A 23,018-nucleotide genomic window follows, 5' to 3' on the forward strand; every position below is an offset into this window, starting at 1 on the left:
TTGAGGTCACAAGCTCATATTCTGTGGGAAAGCAAGACGAGGAAGCAAGAATGGCCTCTCTGCACAAAGGATGGCAAACAAGAAGCACCTTTGGGCGCCTTCATCTTGGGCCTGGCCTGGGAAGGGAAGTGGTGGAGCAAGAAGACCCGGGGGCCCCCGCCAAGGATGGCCAGGCCCATGGTTGGGTTGACAGCCCATGGCAGGTGAGCCAGCTCTGTTTCCAGGGCCCGCGAGGGCCTGGGAAGGTAGGTTGGCCTCAGGGTCCTGCTTCCTGCCCCTGGCCCAGCGGACAGCATTTCAAATGAGCCATTCGGACTCTTAATTTCTTTTAATGTATGATTTTATTGTAGAAATCCCTGGTTCTTTTTTTTTTTTTTTTTTTTTAAGTTTTTAGAATGGAAGTACAATTTACATGCAGCAAAAAAGATCTCAAGTGAACAGCTTGAGGCGTTTGGGAAACGCGTACACCCATGGGTAAGTGACACACAAATCAAGACAGAACATTTCTGTCGCCCTGGAAAGTTCCCTCATCCCTTCCCAGCCAAAATACTCCCCCTCCCAGTGGCAGTCCTTGTTCCGATTTCTGTCACCGCAAGTTGGCTTGACGGGTTCTAGAACTTCCCCGGCTCCACCCATTCATCTGTCTGCTGCTGATGTCGCCCGCTCGGCAGGTTGTTTGGAGGCTCATGGGCGTGTGTAATGTTTCCTACCACGCTTCGTGGCATTTCCCGGTAGGAATGCAGCCCATGCGGTTATCCTGCTGATGGGCATTTGAGTTGTTTCCCGAGGGCATTATGCTCAGATACGCAGCTGGGAACGTTTGTGTAAAATCCTCCTGCGGATGTCTGTTTTTAACCTCTCTTGGGTAAAATACCCCCAAACGGGACTTGCTAGGTCACAGGGAAACGGTATGGTTAACTTTATAAGAAACTGTCGATTTTCCAAAATGCTTTTGCCAGTTTCCTCCCCTGCAGAAATGAAGGAGAGTTCCAGGTGCTCCTTGTGCTCGCAAATAATCGACACCATCAGCCTTGGTCTGGTTCGCATGCATCGCTGTCTAGGGCCTAAGAGCATATCTCGTGGTGGTTTTAACTTCCATTTTCCTGACGAATGCTCTGGGGCACCCTTTTACGTGTTAGCCGGCCCTCCGAATATCTTCTTTAGTGAAGTGTGTGTGTCTGAATCTTTTGCTCATTTACGTCTTTTTTATTATTATGGAATCGTAGACGTTGCTACGATATTCCGGGTCACGTTTATTTCCAGATCCTTCTTTCGCGAATGCCTCCTCCCCGTGTGTGGCTTTCCTTTTCGCTTTTTAACATTTTCTTTCGCGGTAAGTTTCAAATCAGATCGCAGGGCGAGTGCAAAGGACTGTATGCCCTTCGCTCGGATCCATGAACTGTTTTCATGTTCTTGCGGTCACTCGATTATTCTTGCCTTTCTCCCTCTTTCTCCCTCGTGTATGTGTGACGATGCACACAGGCACGTATGTGTGTTTATATGTATATCCTCACATACAAGGTTATATGGTTGTGCACGTGTAGAAAGACATAGAAAATATAACGGATAAACACATAAGCACACATACAGATGTGCGTGTGCGTGCGTGTGTGTGTGTGTGTTTCTCTGCACCGTTTGTGGGGAAGTTGGGGATATCAGGACCCCTTCTACTAGGCAATGTATGTCCCAAGGACAAGTGTTAAAACAGTATTAAAATGAAAAAATGTTGATACTGACTCTCCTCCAGGAGCCAATCCACAGCCCATATTCACCTTTCATTCGTTGCTACTATGTGTCCATGGCAGCTGCCTCCTGGCAGGTCCGCATCTAACACAGGGGTGGAGAGCAGGTGGGTGCCACGTCTCTTTAGTTTCCTGCTGTCTGGATCAGCTTCTCCGCCTTTCTTTGCCGTTCAGGTCCTTGACACTTTGATGCATGCAAGCCAGTTAATTTGTAGGGATTCTCTCAGTTAGGGATCGCCCTACGTGTCCCCACGGGTAGACTCAGCTCGTGCACTCCAGGGGGATGTTGTTGGAAAGACGTGACCTTAATGCATCACAGCCGAAGGAAGGCAAGAGGTGTTGGTTTGATACGAATGACATGGACCGGGAACTTGCTGGGACGCTGGCATTCGTCAAGCTCTCTGTTTAAAGTTATGATTGCTCCTTTTTAAAATTTAAACAAATTTTTAAAAGTTTTTTAATTTTAAAAACGTATTTACTTTTTTTCACCGTTGCTCCTGTGGCTTATGGAAGTCCCCCGGCTAGGGGTCAGAGCAGCGGCTGCTGGTCCACACCATGGTTTGAGGCAACACCAGATCCTTAACCCACTGAGCGAGGCCAGGGATCGAACCCTCATCCTCACAGAGACAAGTCAGCTTTCTAACCCCCTGAACCACAATAGGAAATCCTCGGATTGTCCTTTTTAAGTTACAAGTAGTTTGTGGGGAGACTCAGGCTGCCATAACAGGGTGGCTTAAACAGCAAATACACTGTCTCATCATCGGAAGTCAAAGATCAAGGTGCAAGGAAGTTAGATTCTCCAAAGGCCTCTCTCGTTTCGCTGGCGGCCACCTCCTCCCGTGTCCTCAAGGACCTTTTTTGTCTGTGCATGCATCCCTGGTGAATCTTTCTTGTCTGGTAGGGACGCCAGTCCTGTGGGATTAGGGCACCACTCATACGACTTCATTGAACCCCAGGGGCCCCTTGAAAGCATCACATTCTAAGGTACTGGGGTGAGGGTTTCAACACACGGATTTTGGAGGGAGTGCAATCCACGCAATAACAGAGACCCAGACATTGTAAATACTCTGTTTCTCATCAAGCTTCAGCAGGTTTAGCACGAGCCGATGCTTTTCGAGCTGCATCTTTCCTTTATGTTTATTCATTGCCATTCTTCTGAGGGAAGCGTTTTCCTCTCCCCATGTTTATTTATTTACTTATTCATTTTTAAAATAGCTCTGTGTATTTTTACTCTGTTTCATGGATTATAAACCATGTCGGCTGTTGTTTGTTTTTGTGCTCCAGTTGTCCTAAATTTGGCTAACAAGGACTCCTTGGAGCTGGGTCCTATGTCCTTTTTGACATGTGCCCATGGCTCTTGTTTCTGTTTTTCGCTGCATTTTGTAGAGCAGTTTTAGGTGCACAGCACAACTGAGCAGAAAGTTCAGGGGTTCCCATGTTCCCCCATTCCACCCCTACAAGCTCTCTATTGTCAATATTCACAACGCATGCTCCCATGGTCAATATTCTGAGTGTTTCTGCGTCTGCTCTCATTCCCTAGTCCCTTCAGCCTTGTATTGCGTCCAAGCCTTGGCGTTGTCTTCTGGCGGTATGTGTAGCAGGGAGGAGATTGTCTTTACAGGGTGTTACTTCACCGGGCCCCCCCCGAAGCAGAATTCCTACGTCTTTCTTTTGTTGTCTGAACTACTCATCTTTGCCTTCGCCTTGAGAGTCTGATCCATTTGCAGTTAATGAAATGATTCATACGGTTGGGTTCAAGGCTACTCTCTTGGTGCTTGTTTTCTATTTTCGCCTCCTTAATTGTTTCGTTTGTTTCTTTTTCCCCTACCTTCTTTTGGGTTAATTGATTACTTTTTACATTCCATTTTATTTCCTGCGATAGGTTTTCAGCTATACGTCTTTGTGTTATTTTTACTTGATTCTCTCTAGGATTATATGTATGCTTAACCCATCATAGTCCACTTTGAGTGAATAGGCTAGTTCGCATATAACATAAGATATACTTATGACAATGTAATTCCATTTAGGCTCTGGACTACTACTGTCATAATTTTTACTTCTCTATATGTTTTAAGCCCTATTGTTTATCCGCTAAACATTAATTGTCTTTTAAGGAATTAGAAAAATACTATTTTCTATTTACTCACATATTAACCTTTGCCAAGGCACCAAATGTTGGAACTTCCATCTATTATCATTGGCCTTCAGCCTAAAGAATTCCCTTTAGCATTTCTTAAGGTACGAGGCTATTGGCAATGAATTTTCTTGGATGTCACTTGTCCAACCATGTCATTATTTCTCCTTATTTTTTAAAAGATACTTTTGCTGGATACAAAATTCTAGAATGAAATATTCTTTTCCTTTCAGCACTTTAACTGCATTGTTCTGTTACCTGTGACCTCTATTATTTCTGATAAGTCAGTTCATGCTGTCTTTTTTCTCCATGTAATCAATGAACCTCTTTTCTTTGGCTCCTTTTATGGTATTTCTTTTTTATCTTTCATTTTCACAAGTTTTACCATGTTATACATCAGTGTAGATTCTTCTGTATTTACTCTCCTTTGGCCTGCTGAGATTCTTAGATCTGTGGGGTAATGCTTTCAATTAAAATTTGAATGTTTTGAAGCACCCGTTGTGGCTCAGAAGTAATGAGCCTGACTGGTATCCATGAGGATGTAGGTTCGATCCCTTGTCCCACTCCGTGGAATAAGGATCTGGCATTGCCATGACTGTGGTATAGGTTGTAGACACAGCTCCGATCTGGCTTTGCTGTGCTGTGGCATAGACTGGCAGCTGCAATCCTGATTCGACCCCTAGTCCAGGAACTTCCATGTGCTGCAGCTGTGGCCCTAAAAAAAATGTTTAGGGTTTTGCTATTATTATTTAATATATTTTTTCTGCCCCATTTGGCTTTCTTTTGCTCTTTGGACTCTGATCACATAAATATTAGATTGCTTGAAACTGTCCCCCAGTTAGTTGAGGCTTTGTCCCATGTTTTGAACATCTTTTTCTCTCTGGGCTTCAGTTTGGTTAATTTCTATGGCCCTGTTTACAAGTTCACTAATGCTTTCTTCTGCGGCATCCAATCTGCCACTCAACCCATTTTTTCTCTTCAGACATTGCATTTTCGAGTTCTAAAATTTTCATTTCTTTCTTCTTTAGAGTGTTCATTTCTCTCTTGTTATTTGCTATCACAGTGAGAATATATACACAATCAATCAATCTTTGCCTGTAATTAATATATATAGACAATACTTATTTTACAAAGTCTAGTGAAATAATTCTGATAGCTGGATCCTCTGTCCATTTGCTTCTGCTGAATGATTTTTTCTTTCGATTATGGGTCACTTTCCCTTGCTTCCTTGTATGCCTAGCAATTTTAAATTAAATAGTGCATGTCGTGTACGGTCATCATAGAGGCTCTGGATTCTGTTATTTTCCTCTGGAAAAATGTTGCCTTTTGTTGTAGTGTCAACTAAACTACCAGCAAGCCCCTTGACCTTGTGAAGGTTTGGGTTTAATCTTGGACAGGGCAAGTTTATCCCAGTTTTTCTCTTAGCCTTACAGTGCCCCCCTAAGTCCTGGGACAAGGACCCTGAGCCCAAGCCCAAAGCCTTTCTTTGGCTTCAGTTGAAGGATTAACACTGTAGGAATTGGATTTCTGTATCCCCTGAACTGAGAAGATGATTAAAGTTCTGCTTTCGTCTTAAAGGCTGCTAGCATTGCCTTTCACGGATACTTTTGGAGGGTAACCCTTGCATGCACTGATTGTGAGGCAGCCGGGTTTTGAAGAGGCACTTTCATGCACATCTCAGGACACCTCTTCCACCTCTCCTTTGCTGCATTCCCTCCCTCACTTTCCAGCTCCTCTTGTTTCTCTGATCTCAGACTTTGACTCCTCAGCCTCTGCAGACAGCCTCTTTCTGCTTTCTGCTTTCCTTGTGCCGTGTAAACTGGAGTGTACCTCCAGGGCAAAGGCCCACTGAACCTCTATCTCAACAACTGTTGCCCTTGTTTTAAGTGTCACATCCTCTCAAGTCTGAACTCACTTTTGATTGTTCTTAAGTGTCTTCAAAGAGCTGTTTTTAGGTTTTGTGCAGAGTGTACTTATTGTCAGAAAAATAGCATGGTCCATTATAAGCTAGTCCACTACTATTAGACTATTCTGCCTGTTAACTTTTTAACTTATAAAATTCTTGTAGACTCACTGGGAAGTTGCCAAAATAGTACATAGAGTCCAATATATCGTTCTCCCAGCGTCCCCTAATGGTAATAGCTCTAGCGCAATATCAAAAAAGAAAAGAAAAGAAAAAAAAGGAATCTGACATTGGCACAGTGCTGTTAACTAGACCACAGATCTTGCTTAGTTTTCACCTCTATTCATCACGGTGTGCGTGTGTAGTTCTGTGCACTGTGATCCTGTGTATAACTCATGTAACCGGTTATTACACAAAGGACTTTCTGATGCTATCCCTTCATATTCTCACAACCCCTTCTATTCTTATCCCTTGGAAACCATTAATATGGTCTTGGTTTCTCTGTCTTTGTCACTTTAATAATGTTATGTACATGAACCTACATACCAAGTGGGATTTTGAGATTGACTTTTTGCATTGAACACAATGCCCTTGAGATTCATCGAGGCTGTTGTGTGTACCAACCATTGTTTTGTTTTTTTTTTTCTTTTTAAATTTTTTTATTTTTAAAAATAAACTTTTAATTTTAGCACAGTTTTAGATTTACAGGATTATTCCCAATGGTGACCCAAAGAGCTCTCATATATCCCACACCCAGCGTCTCCTATCATTAACGTCTTAAAATTAGCATGGCAATTTGCCATAGTAATTATTCAGGCAACATTGATAGGTTATTAACTAGATATGATTCAGATTTCCTTACTTTTCCCTTAATGTCCTTTTTCTGTTCCAGGATCCCATCCAAGACACCATGTGATGCTTAGATGCCATGTCTCTGAGGGCTCCTCTTGGCTGACGGTGTCTCAGATTTTCCTTCCCTTTCCTTTTATTTTCTTTATTTGGTATCCTGGAGAGTTTTGAGGAGTACTTGCCAGGTATTTCGTAGAATGTTCCCAAATGGGGATTTGTCTGATGCCTTTCTCATGACTAGAACAAGATAATGTGTTTGGGGAAGAAGATCATGGAGGTAAAGTGACATTCTCATCAATTCATATCGAGGGCACGAAATATCAATGTATCTCATCAGCACTGATGTTGACCTTGACCACCTGGCTTAGGGTAGTGTTTGTCCGGTTTCTTCCCTGGGGGACTTACTCTTTTGACTCCCTTCCATCCTGTCTTCTTTGGAAGAAAGTCACTATGTGCAGCCCATATTTGAGGACTGGGAAATGTTCTCCTCTTCCTGAGAGCTGAATGTCTACATAGTTATTTGGAGTCCTCCTGTGCAGGAGATTGCCTGTATCCATTCATTCCATCAGTCATTCATTTATTTAGTCAATCATTTATTTACGTCCGTATGGGCTCCTGGGCATTTATTTTATACTTTAGGTCAAAGTCCAACACTACATTTTTATTTTGTTACTCAGATTGTTCCAGCTTTGACCGTTGGGAGCTTTTCAGTTGGCCACTTTATCCCGCTGACATACTGCAGGTCATCGTGAGGTTTTCTGGGTTGGTTTGGTTTTTAAGCACTTTCTTACTTTCCAGCACTGCGAGATGCTCCAGGCACATCTTGTCCTTCCTTGACTCAGTCCTACCATCAGTCATTTTCCCAAGGAGCCCTGGTTCCTTTCATTGGCTAATGTTACTAGCAGGCAACATCTGGGTGCAAGATGTGTGCTCATTGCTACTGGAGAGCACTGCCTCTTGGCTTTCTAAGAAGACAGAGTAAGGAGATAGGTTTGCTTATACCGACTCATGTATATGCACATCTATACATATCTGTATGTGACCATCTGTGTTTGTATTCCATTAAACAGGAGTTCCCGCTGTGTCTACTGTGTTAGCACATGGATCATCCCTGACTCCCTTACTCATCCATAACCTCCCACTCGAACAATGAGAAATTTGGTTTCTATCATCCACCATCCATTTTTAACTCTTCTTTTCCAGTGTATATGCACAGTGGTTTCATCATGTTTAACCTGCTTGCTCCCCCACAGAAAACAGCTCCTTGAACCAGACTATTGTGCAATTCTCTTTGCCTTCAGTCTAACAGACTCCACTCGGTTCAAAGTGACTTACCCCCACCCCATTCTCTTCAGCGAGAACATGTCAGATTTTTATAATGTATTGACAGTATTTGTCCTGAGATGCCCTAACCTCCTAAGTGATCTTTTAAAATTTGCATATATTACACTTTGCTCTTTGTGCTATAAAGTTCTATGGGTTTTGATAAATGTTTAGCCTCATGCCTCCACCATTACAATGTAATACAAAATAATTTCATTGCCTAAAATACCCCTTGTGCTTCACTTAATCAACCCCTCTCTCCAATCTCCTAGCAACCACGGAGTTTTCAGGATCCCTATAGTTTTATCTTTCCTGGAATGTCATATAATTGGAACCCTATAAGGTACAGACTTTTTAAACAACATAAATTAAATGTGCTAAATTGTGTACATTCTCCTACTTAGAAATGGGCGTTTGCTATCCATCCATGTCTTTTTGTGACTCAATAGGCCAGTTGTTTTTATTTTTGAATAATATTCCACTGTGTGGATGAAGCACAGTTTGTTCTCCTACGAAAGACACTTGGGATGCTTCCAGTTTGGAGCAATTATGAAGGAGGTTTCTACCAACATTTATATGCAGGTTTTTGTGTGGACCTAGGTTTTCAACTTGTTGGGGTAAATACCAAGGAATTGGATGGATCCTATAGCAAGACTATATTTAACTTTTTAAGAAACTTTCAAACTATCTTCCTAAGTGGCTGTGCCGTTTTGCATTCTGACTGGCAATGACTGGGATTTCCTGCTCCTCTGCACCCTCACCAGCAGTCAGGGAGGGTGTTGCATCTTGGCGACCTAATGGGCATGTTGGGATCTCCTTGTTGTTTTAATTTGCAAATCCCCTAATAACATGTGGCATTGAGCACCTTTTCGTATGCTTACTTACTAGGTATGTATCTTCCTTGATCAGAGATTCTCCATATCTTTTTTCTATTTTTTTATGTAGGTGTTCTTTTTTCCCTATTGTTAATTTTAACCATCCTTTATTTCGGATATGAGTCCTTAAGCAGATACATGTTGTGCAAATATTTCTTGTCAATACGGGGACTGTATTTCTATTCTCTTAACAGTGTTTTTCACAGAAGAGAAGTTTTCTATTTTAATAATGTCCAGTTTATCCTCTTTTCCCTTTACAGAGTATGTAGGCTGTTGGTGTTGCGCATAAAAACGCATCACCAAACCCAAGGTCAGGTGGGATTCTCCCTGTGTTTTCTTCTAGGAGTTTTATAGTTTCCTATTTTATTTATTTATTTATTTAATTTATATTTCTTTTCTCCCTTTCTTTTTCTTTTTCTTTTTTTTTTTTTTTTTTTGGCCTTTTTGTCTTTTTAGGGCCGCACCTGTGGCACATGGAGGTTCCCAGGCTAGGGATCAATTGAAGCTGTAGCCACCGGCCTACACCACAGCCACAGCAACATCAGATCCAAGTCATGTCTCTTACCTACACCACAGCTCACGGCAACATCTGATCCCCCACCCACTGAGTGAAGCCAGGGATTGAACCTGCATCCTATTGGATGCTAGTCAGGTTCAATAACTGCTGAGTCACAACAGGAACTCCTGTTTATCTATTTATTTATTTTTGCTTTTTATGGCCACACCCACAGCATATGGAAATTCCCAGGCTAGGGGTCAAATTGGAGCTACAGCTGCTGGCCTATGCCACAGCCACAACAATGTGAGATCTGATCGGTGTCTGTGACCTACACAACAGCTCACAGAGATGCCCGATCGATCCCCCACCCACTGAGTGAAGCCAGGGATTGAACCTGCATAGATGCTTCTTGGATTGGTTTCTGCTGCGTCACAATAGGAGCTCTCTAGTTTCCTATATTAAATGTAGGTCTGTGATCTATTTCCCTTTTATTCCTGAAGGATGTATTTTTTTGTTTGTTTGTCTGTTCTCTGGCTAAAAGATTTGGGGATTGGCAGTTCTCTTCTTTCAGCGCTTGAAAAATGTACCACTTTCTCTTGACTCTCTTGAGAAATCTGCCTTCATTTGCACTGGGGTTCCCCCAAATGTGGTACGTACTGCTCTCTGGTTGAGCTCAGGAATTCTTTGTCTCTAGTTTTCAGAAGTTTGACTATGATGTTTCTTGACATGGGTTTCTTTGGGTTCATCATATTTGGGATTTACTCAGCTTCTTGAATCTGGAGGTTACCTTCTGTCAATTTAGGGGAATTTTCAGCAATTTTTCTTTAGATCTTTTTTCAGCCCCACCTTGTGGTCTTCTCCTTCTGCGACTCCAGTGACATGAGTGTGGTGACATTTGTAGTAGTCTCATAGGTCATTGAGTTTCAGCTTATTTATTTGTTTCTTTTTTGTTTGTTTCAGTCTGTTTTCTCTCTGTGGCTCAGACTGGTCCTTCTTTGAATTCTGCTGATTTCTTTGAATCCATGGCTTCCCTCCTTTGTTGTCACCCATCTACCAATGAGCCCATCCAGCGACTTTAAAATCTCAGTTACTGTATTTTTCTTAATTTCAAAATTTCCCCTGACATCATTTTGTATCTTTTATTGCTTTGCTGAGATTTTTCTGTTTTTTCCTTTGTTTCAAGTGGGTTCATATTTGTTCTTGAAGCATTTTTGTGATTGCTGCTCTATAGCCCTTGTCAGATAATTTCAACCTCTGATTCATCTCAACATTGGCATCTCAACACTGTGGTGGCCCTGGTTCTTGTAGGATGAGTGCTTTTTTAAAAATTCCATCCAGGATCTTTGGGGTATTTTTAACGAGACTGTGGCCCTGTGTAGTTTGTGTTTGGTTCCCTCTGTTTAGGTGCCACATGCAGGCCCAAGGAGGGGTGAATGTTCACGTTCCTGCCTGATGCCCATAATACCACCAGAGCGAGTGATTCTCCAGTTCATGCCACCTATTGCCAGATGGTGAGGCTGGAAATTTGGTTTCACTCTCAACCCTGCTGACACATCCTTGTCCAAATCATACACTCCCGTGAACTGCCTGCTAGCCACTGGGCGGAGGTAGGGGCTCATCTCCCTGTGGGCCCCACTAGCACCAACCGGGGGGACATCAAATTCCAGCTGGTGCTGTCTCACGCTGCCTTACGCCGCCTCATTCTGCCTCATGGACTCTGAGTCAGAGGGACGTTTGGCCCTCACCTGGACCCACTGACAGTCATGGGAGATGGGCATTCACTGAGGGTTTGGGCTGCTGCTGCTGCAGTGAAGGGTCACTCCTTGCTTGCTCCGCCTGGCAGGGAGGCACCTTTTTAATTGGTATCTGGCTCCACAAGGGCTGGTATCTTCAACACAATTTCCTGTTCTGCTCATCTGCCCTGTTCCCGTTGGCTGCAGGAAGCTGGCTCTTTGGGAGCGTCTCTGTCCAGGACGGTGGATGGTGAGTGTGGTGCCAGTGCAGGATGGATGAGAGGCAGAAAGAAAGCCCAGTGACCTACTGCCACCTTGTCCCTCAGTCCCTCAGCTGTCCTTCCTTCCATCTCCCAGAATCTTCCCACCTTTCTTACATTACGTCCAGGTATTGTTTTGTTTCGTTTTCCATTGTAAAGGGAACAAGGAAGAATGGGGCCACTCCACCTTGGCTAGCACTGGAAATTCATGTTTTAACTGCTCCCCCCAAGCCTTTTAGAAGGAAATGGAGCTCTTTGCAAATAGGCCAGTGAACCCTCTCAGGGGCCACAATCCTTACTTTTATTTTATTTTATTTTGTGGCCTTTTTAGGGCTGCACCCACAGCATATGGAGGTTCCCAGGCTAGGGGTCTACCCAGAACTACAGCTGCCAGCCTTTGCTACAACCAGAGCAAGGTGAGATCCGAGCCACATCTGCAACCCACACCAGAGCTCACGGCAATACCAGATCCTTAACCCACTGAGTGAGGTCAGGGATGGAACCTGCAACCTCAAGGTTCCTGTAGGATTCCTTTCTGCTGTGCCATGATGGGAACTCCAGGGGGGCCACAATCTTTGGTACAGAAAACACTTGAGAGGTCTCTACAAAGAGAGACCTTTACAACTGGTGAAAAGTTTTGGATGGTTATTAAAAGGAACACATGTTAAAAATATTCTCTTAGAATGTGCAGGCTCCTGAAGCCCTATGCCCAGACCTAGAAACCTGGGCTTGGGTTGAGGAGTGAGATGTGGGCTCAGGTGCATGCTCCCCTCCCTCTCTCCCTCTCTCTCACTCTCCCCTCGCCAGGTCTCTGCAGCTGTTGTCTTCCTATATCTGACCCTCCTTCTGCTTCCAAATTCTGATACTTAGCTCTCCTCAATGTGGCCAAGAAGTGATGCAGACCTGGGTTCAATTCCTGCCCCTGCTGCTCACTGGCTGATAATCATCACGTTAGATCAGCAAAAACGGGATGACACCTGAACAGACCTTAGCAGGTAGCGGTGATGATTGAATTAAATGATGTAGGTAAAGATGAGACTGCAAGATCAAACAGTAGGTGCTCAACAAGAGTCTGGCACGGCAGCTGGCCTTCAACGTTGCCTCATAACCTAATACGTATTTCTGCCTGGATGCACCTTGAGCCACCTGAGAGGTCCACACCCCTACAGACCTCCATGTCACCTGTCTGGCAGCTTGAAAAGGTGTGGCATCTCCCCGGCCAAATCCCCACCCGGGCCTGAACTCTCACAGGCTGTGCTGACTCCAGGCCTGAGTAATTACTAAGTGAGGTTACAAGTTTCCTGCCGCTGTAAAATTTAACAAGTTGGAGCTCACTCACAAAAAGGGAACTCTGCCCACACAGATGTGCGAGCTCTGTGCCGCAAGCTGCATCCAGAGCTGCAGCCTTGGCCCCACCTAGCCCTCAGTTCTGGATCGTTCCAGGAACCCCGGACACAGGGTACTTTACGGTGAGGCCAGGAGCGAGGAAGGGGCTTTTCTGAGCTCGAGATTGGCAGACCCTCTTTGAACACTCTTGGACGTTGCTTTTTCCAAATGTCAGTCAGCCAGGCTAAGGCAGGAGGCCAGCACCACCCAGCCAGGGGAAGGGGGTGGACAGACTTTGGAAAAGGCCGGTTAGGAATGCCAGCCGTGTTGCTGGCCTCGTGAGCCTGCAGGTAGGGGTCAACGAGGTGCCGGCTGGCCTGCGGGCTGGCCGCCACGTGTCTGGGTGAGGGCTCCCCAAGGACAGAACTGGTGGGGGTGGTCCTTGACCGCTTGGCGTCCACCGCCCATGAGAGGTCCTGGTTTCTGCACTGCCCACGGTGATGGGGCTGCCATTTCCTCTCAGCCCCTCGGACCTGCCTATATTTGTCTACAGGCCCTCTTCCAGACCATATACACAGGGGGCTCATTTCTTCTCATTTTTTTTAAAGAAGGGGGAAATGTTGGGATTTTTTCCTGCAAAAACTACAAGCCTTGGGGGCTAGGAAAGGCAGAAGTGGGGGTGCCAGCGTTGAGCCCCAGCCTGTCCTTCCCTCTGACTCCCTGGCCACCATGCTCCACCCTCTGTCATTGTCAGGGTCTAAGAATCCATCCCCTCCCCCCACCAAGTCACATTGTGTCTACTGTGCAGGTGAGACACTGAGCACCCCCCCGCCAATCTGCCACCTCCCTCTCACCGCAGGGAGGACTTGGGCCCAGAGAAGGTGAATGACTTCCCCAAAGTCACAAAGAGGAGCAGGCCCAGAATGGAAGTGTGGATATGAGAAGGGTGGGAGGGATTGTGCTTGTTTAAAGACAGGCCCTGGACTTGCTTCTAGCCAAGAGTATGACCAAGGGAAAAGATTTTGCATATACACCTGAAGCCCCAAATTGGTTGATTCTGAGTTCATCCAAAGGAATATTACACTGGGTGGGCCTGGCTTAAGTAGGTTAAATCCCTAAAAAAGAGGTTAGGCCCTCTCCTGCTGGCCTTGAAAGCAAGCCACCAGGAGTCCCAGAGCTGCAAGGAAGTGAGGTTTGCCAGCAGCCTAGAGTCTGGAAAAGGTCCCACCTCCCCCATCGAGCCTTAGATGAGAACACAGCCCCTTGACTGCAGCCTCATGAGACCCATGCAAAGGACTCAGCTCAGTGGGAACTGGACTTCTGCCCCCCCTGGAAACTGTAAGAGATGTGTGTTATTTAAAGCCCTTAAGTCATGGGGATTTGTTACACAGCATTGATAGCTGATGCATGAGGAGGGAGCTGGCCTTTCCTCCAGGGCATCAATTGTGGAGCCAGGTCAGCTCTGTCAACTCACCAGCAAGGTGACCTCAACCTTCACCTGTGAAGTGGAGTCACTGGGCCTGATTCTCCACAGCTGCCATACAGATTAGATCACCGAAGGCAGGAGGCTGCCCAGCTGGGGCACCGGCTGTGAAGGAGGGGGGCCGTAGTGCCACAGGGTCCACAACTGGGACCCTGCATTTCCTCCCGCACCTGGACCCTCCTCTGGGGCCGGGAGCCTTGGCCACACAGGGTGTGCTGGGGGTCCTTTCCAGAACTTTAGGCCAACCTGGGCCACATCTTGCACCACGGAGTCCCAGGCCATCCCTGGCCCTCTGCACATCACGAGCCACTCCACCGTCCTTGCCTGATGTTCAAGACCCCAGCCTGGCCTTGAACATCCCGGACATGCCTGACCCAGGGCACGGTGCATGTGGTGCCATACTGTGCCCTGGAGGGTGAGACATAGGGACGCCTCAGGCCTGCCCGGGTCAACGGCTTTTTGATGCCCTGAGCCTATATACACCAGGCACCAAGGAAACCCAGGCAGCTCACAGAGATTAGTGTCATGGCCGTGCCTATGACTTCCCAACAGCCCGGACCCTTCTCTGTCCATCGCACATGGAGTCGCTTTGCCAGCCAGTGCTTCAGGGGACCAGATCTGCATGTGGCAGCAGGCTGGGCACTGGCCGGCAGGCAAAGATGTCAACACAGCCAGAACAGACGCACTGGGCCCACTGCTCTTCACCTCCTTGGATCTAACATTTCCGAGCGTGCCAGGTGGCCTTGCAGCTGCCAGCAGCTGCGTCTCTGCCCGAGGGCTCTTTTGGAAGCTGCGAATGCCTGCTGTACTCATGCACGGCTGGCCTGGAATACTGGGGGCCTGACATCACAGGGAGCAGCCCAGGCACCACAGGGCAAGTCCGCCAGCTCCCTGCCCCTGACTCCTCTCCAGTGACTCGCAGAGACCCCAGGCGGATGGTGCCCTCCTCATGGGGAGCTGCCTTAGAAATGCACCCTGCCCCCTTTCTTGGTGTTTCGGGGTTCCCCGTTCAAATAAACTGCTAGCATTGATACCACATCCAGAGTCAGCTTCTGAGCAACCCAAACTAGGAAACACCCCTGCCTCAGGAGGCCCCCCACCTGGTGGAAGGGACTGGCAGTGGCCCTGGACACGGGGGGCAGGTGCAAAGCCCCTGAGTCGCACAAGAGGCCCGCTGCCCGGCTCTGGGACAAGGCGTCCCAGGCTGATGTCCCAGGGCCTCTGAGGATGTTGTCAGCAGAGTCACAGAAGGAGAAGAGTGGTGTTTCCTGGAAAACAGGCTGGCCTGCCAGCACACTAATCACAGGAAAAATGACAGTCATCCCAGCCAACCTTCGATCGTTGATTGGGGTAAACACAGTGGGATTAAAAGAAAAACCACCGAAATTCCAGCTCATTAGAGCTAAAATGTTTCTAAGCTTGAAACATCATCTTGTCAGGTCCCTCCAGACCCAGCCAGCCGGTGGAAAATCCGGCTAATTTAAAAATGAGTGTGGGAGCCTGCTCTGTCCCAGGCCCTGCAAGTCACAGATCTGGCTGGAGGGAGAGTGGGCCCCAGGCTGCCCCTGCGCAGGCCTGTGACAGCCATGACCTCAGCCAGCCTCCCCACCCCCTGCGAGAGAGGGGCGCCCACCCCCGGGAGACATCTGGGGTCACCCAGAGAGGCCCAGGGGCCAGCCCGGTGACCCAGCCATGGGCTCTTGGCCCACGTGCCAATCAGCATCCGCCCCATCCTCACCAGTGGTAGTGGAGGGACTGCCCCGCATGCAACACTACCCCTCACCCCCAACCTTCATACGGAAAGGAGTCCCCAGACTTTTCTATAAAGGCCTGGAGAGTAATCCTTTTAGATTTCGCCAGCTGCGTGTGGTCCCCGTTGCCTATTCCTTTTTATTTATTTGTCTATAAGCCCTGAAAAAATGTAAAAACCACCCTTAGCTCACAGGCCATGCAAAAGTAGATCTCAGGCAGAATTTGGCCACCAGGCTGTCATTTGCCTGACATCTGTTCACATGGCACTGATGTCTCCACTTTTGCTTCTCATAGACTCCTATGCATCCTTCACGACCCAGCTCAAATGGCCCTGTCTGCATGAGGTCTTCCCCAGCTTCTCTCCTCCAGGCACCTGCACCCTGGAACAGCCCTCAGGCCCAGCACAGCTTCAGCCAGTGATGCCACGACTCAGGCACCATCCTGATCCACCCTGCTCTCCAGCACCTGCACAGGGCATCTTCTGGGCCCCAGCCCTAGAAGGGCATGCTCAGTGGCAACACTATTCAGTCTCAACGTCACAGGTTTCCAGAAGGGCCCCTGTGCTGGAAAGCTGGCACCCATCAGCTCACACCTGAGTGATTGTCCGAGGTGTGATCCAGGGTTCTGAGAACCAAGGACAGTGTCGGGGGCTGGCGGTGGGGTGGGGGGGGGGGGAAATGCAGTGACTCAGGAAAGAGTCAGTCCCAGAAAAGACTCGAGGAGGAAGGTCCATGGTGGCCAAGGCCAGGCAGGGCTGGGCTGGGGCTGGGGGAGGGAGCAAAGTCCCCAGGTGGGAAACTCGCAGTGTGGCTTCGGAAACAGTGAAACATCCAAGCAGGGCGTGGATGTCTCGGTGGGTGTCAGCCGGTCCTCAGGGGCCGGGATCTGTATGTGTGCTCATCTCTGAGGGTGCCTGGGCTCCCAGCGCGGGACCACGGCAATGCCCTTTGCACCAGGGAAGGTCTGCGCGTGCGCGGGGCGGGGAGGGGGCAGGGCTGTGTTTGGTGAGAGGCAGATGGGGGCGGGGTGGAGGTGTGGCAGCCTTGGGCATCGGCATCGCATCATCGCTTAGCTGCAGGAGGCCGCTTTGGGCAGGAAAGTGTGATGGCGGAGAAGGTGGGACAGGCCCCGTGGAGGGTGGAGAACGGCTGGAGGGTAGTGCAAGGGGCCGGCGGGAGATGGTGGAGGCGGCCAGGACCAGATGGAGCACAGGATGGAGAAAAGGGTTTGAGAATCGGGCTGGACAGGGTGTGGAAACAGGAGCTCTTCTTTGGGGGCCCAGAGCCCACAGTCAGCATGATGGGGCGTGGGTGAGGGCCTCCAGCATCCTCTCGGACCCAGAGAACCCGGCAGAGCCTGCGTGTCTGGAATCTGACCCTTGGCAAAGGTCAAAGATGTCCACTTGGCAAAGGTCAAAGATGTCCCCTTGGCAAAGGTCAAAGACGGCCAGGCGCACAGAGCAGGAAAGGGCAGCCCCCCCACCCCGCCCCGCCCCAGGCTAAACCCTGAACCTTCCACCCTGCAGACCCCGAAAAGCCACCTTCCCATCTCACCGGTGACCTTGGCTCGACCTTCCCATCTAGCAGGGTTGCGGTCAGCACCCTCCTGTGGGCTGCGTTCCCTCGACAGGGACGGAGTGAGCTCAGACCTTGCCGGGGTGGCCGGGGTGGCTGGGGACAGGGTGACTTCATGCCCGGGCCCCTCCTCCCTCCCTCCTACCTCATCAGCTGCACAGGCCTCCTCTCCGCAGGCAGAGCTCACAGCCTCGGAATTCCAAGGCAGCCGCTCAGCCCCTCCAGGACGGTTTGCAGCGGGCGGCCCTCCTGCGCCAACCCCGGATGCAAACATACTGTTAGGGCCTTAATGTAACGCATGTGTTCCCAGCTGCTCGCAGCAGGGGCCTTGGAGGGGGCCGGCGACCCCCAGCCCAGATCCAGCTGCAGCCACTCACGGGGATCGGGCCCAGCCACACCGGGGGCACGGGGAGCTCAGGCCACCCTCCCCCCACCCACCCGCACCCCTCTAACCAGGCCGACCCGATGCAGACATTATGTCTGGGGCCCCGGAGAGGGTCCAGGCTTAAAACCCGCCAGCGGCTCCCCAGGGCCTCCAGAAAACATCCCAGCCACTGAGACTAGACTTCGCAACCATCCATCCCCACTGGGCCCCTCCTACCGCAGCCTTGCTGCTGCCTTGCTTGAGAAAATCATAGGGTTTACGGAGAAAATCCAGGGCCCCAAAGATGCCTGTGTTTGGAACCTGTGACTGTGGCCTCACGTGGCAAAGGGACCGTGTAGATGGGAGTTAAGGACCTCAAGCTGGGGGGTGAATTTAGATTATCCAGGTGGGTCCAATGTCATCCCAGGTCCAGATTCAGGAAGCGGGGGGCGGGGGGGGGCAGAGTTTGAGAAGATACCAGAATGGATGTGAATTCAGAGTGACCCAGTCACCAGCCAAGGAGAGCAGGTGGCCTCTGGAAGCTGGAAAGGGCAAATGGCTGATCCTCCCACCTGCCCCCCAGCTTCCAGAAAGAGCTGGCTCTGCTGACACCTTGATTCTAGCTCCACGTGGGATTTCTGACCTCCAGAACGCTAGGATAATAAACTTCTGTGTTTCAAGTCGCTACATGTGATGATTTGTCCCAGCAGCAGTAAGGAGCTCATACACCCTCCCATCTATATCTGGTACCTGCCCCTCCAGCTCCCGAGCCCGCTGTCCCCTCCTTCTGGGCTCCCCAGGGTGCAGGCTCTGCTCCAAGGTCAGCCCTCAGCAGGCAGGTCCTCGGTCAAGGCAAGAACGTCCCCCAGTCTCACTGGTCACCTGAGTGGCTTATAGACTCCTCTTCTGCCACCATCACATCCTCAGCTCTGTCCAGCACTCCTGCCGAGTGCCAGCACTGGGATACCTCCTATGATGGGGAGCTCATCACCTCTCATGACAGCCCAACCTACCTCATCCTCCCAGGACCACACAGCTTGTTCCTGCTCAGGCTAGAGAGGTGAGTGAGGCCAAAACCCAGCTCCATGTGGCCATGGAGACAAGGGGTTAATTATCAGGCTCTAGTTTTCTAGTTGTGTCCAACCCACATCTTCCCCTTATGGAGTCCATCTGCCCTTGTCATAGAATTGCCAAATTTAGCAAATGAGAAAAAGGACCTGACACATTAAAACTTCGGATTAACCCTTTTTTTTTTTTTTTTTTTTTTTTAAGTACAAGCGTGTCCCCAGTACTGCATGGATAATGTTCTATAAAACATTACTTGTTAGTTACCTGTCATTCAAACCCAGCTGGGTTCCTGTGTCTTACCTGGCAGCCCCACAGTGTCATTCTTCCAGCAAGCTGGGCGCAGGACACCATGCCCCACGGCCCACCCCAAACTGGAGCCCCAAGGGCATGGGCAAGGCACTGGGGATACCCACTGGCCCCAGAGTTGGGGTGTAGGTTCCTCTCTGATCCCCCCTTCATGGGACTCCAGAGGGTACCTCCAGGGCCGCTCTGGTCTCCATGTTGAGTGAGGGTTGATGGTCAAGTCCTGGGGGCAGCCCTCCTGGTTTGGGGGCGCCTGCCCTGCCTGCTCATCTCTCTACAGAGACCCTGCCCCGGCCCCACCCTTCCCGCTCTGCCTGGTTCCAGACCCTCCCTCGCAGCGGTGGGGGCTGGAATCAAAACCTTCTTGGCCACCTGTGAGGTTGCAGTGACCCTGTCCATTTAGACAGAACTGGGAGACTAGCATCTCACACAAGATGCCCACCCCACCCCCACCTGCCAGGCCCCACACCTGCCAGCCCCAGACCTACCTGCCCCCACACCTGCTTCCCCCACACCTGCCTGCCCCAACGTCTGCCTACCACCCACCAAGAAGGGCCATGCACTTCACATTATGGAACATTCTGCCAAAGTACCCACCTCCAGGAGTTCCCGTCGTGGCTCATTGGTTGGTGAATGCGACTAGGAACTACAAGGTTGCAGGTTTGATCCCTGGCCTCACTCAGTGGGTTAAGGATCAGGCGTTGCCCTGAGCTGTGGTGTAGGCTGGCAGCGGTAGCTCCAATTAGACCTCTAGCCTGGGAACCTCCATATGCCACGGGTGTGGGCCTAAAAAGACAAAAAAACCCACAAAGTACCCGCCCCCAGACGTGTCCCAGTGCACAGGCTGTGGACGCGTCCGCCTGCTCCACCCCACGCGCTCTCGATAGCTCTGGATGTTGGGCCACTGTCACAGGCAAAAAAAAAGAACCTCCAAAAAATCTCATCATTTCATTTTGTCATTTAAATTTCCCTGGTTGAGAAGCTTTTCAGACATTTATTGCTGTTTTTACTCCTCTTCCGTGAATTGCTTACTCAGAGTCTCTGTCCGTTTTTCTATTGAGAGCAATTTCCAATTAATTTGGAGGAGACTTTGTTTATGGAGTAGCGCCCCTTTGTCTCTCAGACACATTATAAATATTTCCTGCAGCCCGCCATTCAGCTGTTCATTTTTGTCTGCCTGTGAGCTCTTGCGATTTTCCTGGGTGGCATCTGGGGTTTTCAGTTTTCGTGGGAAGCCCCTCCCCGCCCCCAGCACCCAGCATTTTCCCTCTTTTCTGATGTTCTGGTTATTTGTGACTTGTGTCATCTTCGGCGCATTTAGGACACTGGTGGGTGTGAAGCAAGGGGCCATAGCAGGTGCAGGTTTGGGCCAGCTGGGTGACTGGCGGCCCCCGCCTCTCCCCCGCTGGTCAGGTGCTCCAGGTCCTCACAGGAGCTGCAGGCCCTGGACCAGGAGATGAGGCTGACGCACAAGAGGGAGATAGGTCTCTGGGCCTCCCCAGTCACTGACCTCAGTGAGGCTGCGGCTGAGAGAGGCTTCCTGGGGGACCATGCACCTGCTGGAGTGACCAGGCCTCAGGTCTGGGCCAAGCTGGGTTCTGAGGCTCCCTGCAGCCCCCGAACAGTTTCTAGGACTTCTCTCCCCACCGGGCCATCCTGGTCCCTGGAGTGGGGGTGCTGGGCACGGCCAGGGCCGCCGAATCTCTGCCCTCCCTGCCCTGGGCAAGAGCGCTTGCCTCCGACCAGGTCTGAAGAAAATGGGTGGTCCCTGCTCCGTGCGGGGGCTGCGGGAGACAGTCTCTTGGGTCACCGCCAGCGGGGTTGATAAAGGTGAGAAAACGGGTTCTGGGTGTGAGAATGAACATATGCCTTTTCCATCAGAGGAAGCCTTGCTGACTCCATTTTTTCCTGCTTCGTCTGAGACCCCCTCCTCCTCCCTCTTCTCCCAGGAACAATTTGTTTCAAATGAGCCAGCCGAGAAGAATGTGCGCCCTGACCCGACCCATGGGAAGGGGACAGGGATGCCACCTGCCTTAGGGATAAATGGGAGGGGGCTTCCCGCTTTGGCGCGCTTTGTGGGCACTCTCGCCCTTCTGCAGAGATAAAGAGCCTTGCCTCGATCTCCCCGTGTCCGCGTGTCTCCCTTTCCGACACTGCCGATCCGAGCCAGAGTCACTTTTCCCCAACATGGGGATCCTGGGAGGCTGCTACTGGGGATGCGAGAAGCTTCCTGGAGGAAAGAGCGTTTGCGACTTTCTGCTTTTCTTCAAGGCCTGAAGCAGACAGGGCAGAAGGAGAAGACAGCGCTGTGACCATGCAGCCCCCTCCCCCAAAAAAGCAATAACTGGTAAAAAAAAAAAAAAATAGACATCAGGATACTCATCAATGGATCACCCCCTGGAGCCAGGGGGTCACTCACCAGAAGGGAGGCGTGGCGTGGTGGTGGGTTTCTGGGGTTGCTGGCGAGATTGTGCTTCTTCATCTGGAGGGGGCTGGCTGAAGAGGTGTGCCTGTGACTTTTTGCAAGTGGGATGGGAACCCCATGATCCGTGCACTTCTCCGCGTGTATTCTACTCCAATAAAAAGTTAACGTCTGCTGGAACGTGGGCTCGGGGGACGAGAGAGTTGGAACATGAAGCTGGCGGCTGCGGGCAGCTCCAGAAGGACTCTGGGCAGTGGCGGTTCGTGACCAGAGCCGTGGTTTTGGAGGATGGATCTGGCAGGCTGTGCAGACGGATTGGGGGGGGGGGGGGTAGTACCTGCCTGGGGCCGTGGCGGCGCAGGTGAAAGGTAATTCACAGCCCCCCTGAAGGAGCCAAGCGCCAGCTGTCTGGGGCTTCATTAACCACCAGAAAGAGAAATGAACCAATTTCGCGGCCCTGGTCGGTGCCTTCTCCCAGGACGCAGAGTCAAAGCCTCGGCGACTGCAGGCCGGTAGCAATCCGATTAATTCCCCTGGATAGAGCCTTTAATCTAACACATAACAGCAAATTCTTGTTTTTCCATTAAAAACAATACCTCAGCCCCCACGTCGTCCGCGGCTGCCAGGGCCTTAATGAGAGATCCCTTTCCCACCCCGGGAGGCTGAATTGGATCTCTGTTCCTCACAGCACGGGGTTCAGAAGATTGCTAGTCTGGCGGGAGGACCAGTTGGGGGGATTTGCATTGATGGGGAGCGGGAGGCGGGAGGTGATAGAGCAGCGTGACGGTCTCGGCGACCTCAGCTGAACCACAAGTTGGCCTAACTTGTTGGACGAAGGCGCGGGGAGGCCTGGGCACAGGATGAGGTGGAAAAAGCCAGGGGCAGGGAGGTCAGAGACCTGGGGTCTGTTAAAGCCACTAACTCACCTAGTCACCTTGGGCAGGTCTCTCTGGCTTCTGTCTCTTCCCACATCCACTAAGACGCCTGGCCCCTGTAGAATCAGGGTCCAGGTCGCTGGTCCCCTGATGTTGAGGGATGAACATGACCGTGAGCAGGTCTGCTGTCCAGCTCCAGGGGGCAGAAAAGGTGGGCGCAGGTCCCCTGGCACTTGGAAGCCGCTGGTGGAATCTTGATGGTGTGGCAGTGATGGGTGCCCGGGAGAATGGAGGAAGCCCGCGCCCTGGGAATGCAGCCGTTTGAAGCTGGACAGAGAGAGACAATTGTCTACAGCAAACAAGTGCCTGCAAAGATTGACCACCTGTAAAGATGAACTGGCCCCTAACTCGGTTCCTGTTACTGCACTTGCCTGGTCGAGAGCCTCAGGTCCCAACCATCCTTCCTCATTGTGCTAACTTTTCCCTTCCCTATCATTTTCCCCGCCACAAACACTCAGTCGTGGGACGCGCCC

General features: G+C 50.0%; 1 long non-coding RNA gene across 1 annotated transcript; it reads right to left on the bottom strand.

The window, feature by feature from the left end:
* Window positions 1-322: 322 nt before the first annotated feature.
* Window positions 323-17,646, bottom strand: LOC146402090 (uncharacterized). Its single transcript, XR_014809350.1, has 2 exons — window positions 17,599-17,646; window positions 323-4,930 (listed from the first exon to the last, which is right to left on the bottom strand). It is a non-coding gene; the product is annotated as an uncharacterized LOC146402090 (long non-coding RNA).
* Window positions 17,647-23,018: the final 5,372 nt, after the last annotated feature.

This window comes from Sus scrofa, chromosome 7 (genome assembly GCF_054392235.1).
Source record: "Sus scrofa isolate SSC_HxYL_T2T_F1_AM1 chromosome 7, Sscrofa_HxYL_maternal_Yorkshire_Landrace_v2.0, whole genome shotgun sequence".
NCBI classification, from domain to species: Eukaryota; Metazoa; Chordata; class Mammalia; order Artiodactyla; family Suidae; genus Sus; species Sus scrofa.